General features: G+C 42.6%; 1 pseudogene; it reads left to right on the top strand.

Annotated features, from left to right (window-relative positions):
- Positions 1-495: 495 nt before the first annotated feature.
- Positions 496-3,149, top strand: LOC138985418 (craniofacial development protein 2-like; annotated as a pseudogene).
- The last annotated feature ends 1,571 nt before the right edge of the window (positions 3,150-4,720 follow it).

Here is a 4,720-nt window from a genome sequence, read left to right as displayed (position 1 = left end):
GAAGTGATAGGACCAGATGCCAAGATCTTAGTTTTCTGAATGTTGAGTTTCAAGCCAGCTTTTTGGCTCTCCTCTTTCACCCTCATCAAGAGGCTCTTTAGTTAGTTCCTCTTCACTTTCTGCCATTAGAGTGGTATCTGCATATCTGAGGTTGTTGACATTTCTCCTGGCATTTTTGATTCCAGCTTGTGATTTATCCAACCCAGCATTTTGCCTGATTTACTCTGCATATAAATTAAATAAGCGGAATGAGAGTATACAGCCTTATCAAATTCCTTCCAAATTTTGAACCAGTCAGTTGTTCCATGTCCAGTTCTGTTGCTTCTTGACCCACATGCAGGTTTCTTAGGAGACAGGTCAGGTGGTCTGGTATTCCCATTTCTTTAAGAATTTTCCACAATTTCTTGTGTTCCACAGAGTCAAAGGCTTTCATGTAATTAATGAAACAGATGCTTTTTTTTTTTTTTTTAATTCCCTTGCTTTCTGCACGATGTAATGACTGTTGGCAATTTGATTTCTGGTTCCTCTGCCCTTTCTAAACCTAGCTTGTACATCTGGAAGTTCTTGGCTCACATACAGCTGAAGCCTAGCTTGAAGGATTTCAAGTATAACCTTGCTAACACGTGGAATGAGTGCAATTGTACACTAGTTTGAACTTTCTTTGGCATTGCCCTTTGGGATTAGAATGAAAACTGACCTTTTCTAGTCCTGTAACCACTGTTGAGTTTTCCAAATTTGATGACATATTGAGTGTAGCACTCTAACAACAACATCTTTTCCATCAAATCAAAAAAATGGACTAATGACAGAAGTTTAACTTTGAAAATTCTGAAGATAAATGCTGGCTTATGAAGAATCCATGTTTAACTCATAGCTTTATGTGTCCCCCTGGAGTGCACAAATTCCTATTCAGATGCATAATTTAAGAATGTAAATTTCTGAAATTGACCTGTCTCTGGCAGTATTGGCCAGACACAGAAATTTTGTGGAAAACTGAGCTTCTGTTTTGATTTGCTTCTGAAATCAAGCATTGTGGTCCGTCTCTGAAATCAATTGCACCACAGAGATTTTATTAATTTTTCTGAGATTTTCTTTCAAACTAGAAATGGCAAATGCCATTATATTTCACAGATCTTATAAGTTAACAATTTTAGAGCTTCTGTGGATGTGAGAGTTGGACTGTGAAGAAGGCTGAGCACCAAAGAATTGATGCTTTTGAACTGTGGTATTAGAGAAGACTCTTGAGAGTCCCTTCGACTGCAAGGAGATCCAAGCAGTCCATTCTGAAGGAGATCAGCCCTGGGATTTCTTTGGAAGGAATGATGCTGAAGCTGAAACTCTAGTACTTTGGCCACCTCATGCGAAGAGTTGACTCATTGGAAAAGACTCTGATGCTGGGAGGGATTGGGGGCAGGAGGAGAAGGGGATGACAAAGGATGAGATGGCTGGATTGCATCATTGACTTGATGGATGTGAGTCTGAGTGAACTCCGGGAGTTGGTGATGGACAGCGAGGCCTGGAGTGCTGCAATTCATGGGGTCACAGAAAGTCAGACACGACCGAGATACTGAACTGAGCTGAACTGTATATACCTTATTAGATTCTGAAGCGTGGCCAAGAGGGGATACCCCTCGCCCAAGGTCAGGAGCAGCAACTGAGAGTGCCAGGCTGCATCAGCACAGGAGCTGCCCAGAAGAGCTACCCCATGTCCGAGGTCAGGGGCGGTGGCCAAGAGGAGCTACTGCACGCCCGAGGTCATGGGAGGTGGCCGAGAGGAGCAACCCCACGTCCAAGGAGTGGTGGCTGCATGGGCACAGGAGGGCCGAGAGGAGCTACTCCACGTTCAAGGTCAAGAGGGGTGGCCGTGAGGAGATACCCCTTGTCCAAAGTACGGAGCAGTGGCTGCGCTTTGCTGGAGCAGCCGTAAAGAGATACCCCACGTCCAAATTAAGAGAAACCCAAGTAAGACGGTAGGTGTTGTGAGAGGGCATCAGAGGGCAGACACACTGCAACCATAATCACAAAAAACTAGCCAATCTTATCACATGGACCACAGCCTTGTCTAACTCAATGAAACTAAGCCATGCCCGTGGGGCCACAGAAGACGGGTGGGTCATGGTGGAGATGTCTGACAGAATGTGGTCCACTGGAGAAGTGAATGGCAAACCACTTCAGTATTCTTGCCTTGAGAACCTCATGAACAGTATGAAAAGGCAAAATGATAGGATACTGAAAGAGGAACTCCTCAGGTCAGTAGGTGCCCAATATGCTACTGGAGATCAGTGGAGAAATAACTCCAGAAAGAATGCAGGGATGGAGCCAAAGCAAAAACAATACCCAGTTGTGGATGTGACTGGTGATAGAAGCAAGGATCGATGCTGTAAGGAGCAATATTGCATAGGAACCTGAAACGTCAGGTCCATGAATCAAGGCAAATTGGAAGTCAAACAGGAGATGGCGAGAGTGAACATCGACATTCTAGGAATCAGTGAACTAAAATGGACTGGATTGGGTGAATTTAACTCAGATGACCATTATATCTACTATTGTGGGCAGGAATCCCTTAGAGGAAATGAAGTAGCCATCATAGTCAACAAAAGAGTCCATAATGCAGTATTGGGATGCAATCTCAAAAATGACAGAATGATCTCTGTTTGTTTCTAAGGCAAACCATTCAATATCACAGTAATCCAAGCCTATGCCCAACCAGTAACGCTGAAGAAGCTGAAGTTGAACGGTTCTATGAAGACCTACAAGACCTTTTAGAACTAACACCCAAAAAGGACGTCCTTTTCATTATAGGGGACTGGAATGCAAAAGTAGGAAGTCAAGAAATACCTGGAGTAACAGGCAAATTTAGCCTTGGAGTATGGAAGGAAGCAGGTCAAAGGCTAATAGAGTTTTGAGAAGAGAATGCACTGGTCATAGCAAACACCCTCTTCCAACAACACAAGAGAAGACTCTACACATGGACATCACCAGAGGGTCAACACCGAAATCAGACTGATTATATTTTTTGCAACCAAAGATGGAGAAGCTCTATACAGTCAGTAAAAACAAGACCAGGAGTTGACTGTGGTTCACATCATGAAATCCTTATTGTCAAGTTCAGACTTAAACTTAAGAAAGTGGGAAAAACCACTAGACCATTCAGGTATGACTTATATCAAATCCCTTATGATTATACAGTGGAAGTGAGAAATAGATTTAAGGGACTAGATCTGATAGACAGAGTGCCTGAGGAACTATGGACGGAGGTTCGTGACATTGTACAGGAGACAGGGATCAAGACCATCCCCATGGAAAAGAAATGCAAAAAAGCAAAATGGCTGTCAGAGGAGGCCTTAAAAATAGCTGTGAAAAGAAGAGAAGTGAAAAGCAAAGGAGAAAAGGAAAGATATAAGCATCTGAATGCAAAGTTTCAAAGACGAGCAAGAAGAGATAAGAAAGCCTTCCTCAGCGATCAATGCAAAGAAATAGAGGAAAACAACAGAATGGGAAAGACTAGAGATCTCTTCAAGAAAATTAGAGATACCAAGCGAACATTTCATGCAAACATGGGCTTGATAAAGGACAGAAATGGTATGGACCTAACAGAAGCAGAAGATATTAAGAAGAGCTGGCAAGAATACACAGAAGAACTGTACAAAAAAGATCTTCAAGACCCAGATAATCATGATGGTGTGATCACTGACCTAGAGCCAGACATCCTGGAATGTGAAGTTAAGTGGGCCTTAGAAAGCATCACTATGAATAAAGCAAGTGGAGGTGATGGAAATCCAGTTGAGCTATTTCAAATCCTAACAAATGATGCTGTGAAAGTGCTGCACTCAATATGCCAACAAATTTAAAAAACTCAGCAGTGGCCACAGGACTGGAAAAGGTCAGTTTTCATTCCAATCCCAAAGAAAGGCAATGCCAAAGAATGCTCAAACTACTGCACAATTGCACTCATCTCACATGCTAGTAAAGTCATGCTCAAAATTCTCCAAGCCAGGCTTCAGCAGTATGTGAATCGTGAACTTCCAGATGTTCATGCTGGTTTTAGAAAAGACAGAGGAACCAGAGATAAAATTGCCAACATCCACTGGATCATGGAAAAAGCAAGAGAGTTTCAGAAAAACATCTGTTTCTGCTTTATTGACTATGCCAAAGGCTTTGACTGTGTGGATCACAATAAACTGTGGAAAATTCTGAAAGAGATGGGAATACCAGACCACTTGACCTGCCTCCTGAGAAACCTGTATGCAGGTCAGGAAGCAACAGTTAGAACTGGACACGGAACAACAGACTGGTTCCAAATAGGAAAAGGAGTATTTCAAGGCTGTATATTGTCACCCTGCTTATTTAACTTCTATGCAGAGTACATCATGAGAAACGCTAGGCTGGAAGAAACACAAGCTGAAATCAAGATTGCCGGGACAAATATCAATAACCTCAGATATGCAGCTGAAACCACCCTTATGGCAGAAAGTGAAGAGGAACTAAAAAGCCTCTTGATGAAAGTGAAAGAGGAGACTGAAAAAGTAGGCTTAAAGCTCAACAGTCAGAAAACGAAGATCATGGCATGTGGTCCCATCACTACATGGGAAATAGATGGGGAAACAGTGGAAACAGTGTCAGACTTTATTTTGGGGGGCTCCAAAAAAACTGCAGATGGTGATTGCAGCCGTGAAATTAAAAGACGCTTACTCCTTGGAAGGAATGTTATGACCAACCT

Source organism: Bos mutus, chromosome 24 (genome assembly GCF_027580195.1).
Source record: "Bos mutus isolate GX-2022 chromosome 24, NWIPB_WYAK_1.1, whole genome shotgun sequence".
In the NCBI taxonomy this organism is placed as follows: Eukaryota; Metazoa; Chordata; class Mammalia; order Artiodactyla; family Bovidae; genus Bos; species Bos mutus.
This window is presented reverse-complemented; position numbering and strand designations above follow the sequence as displayed.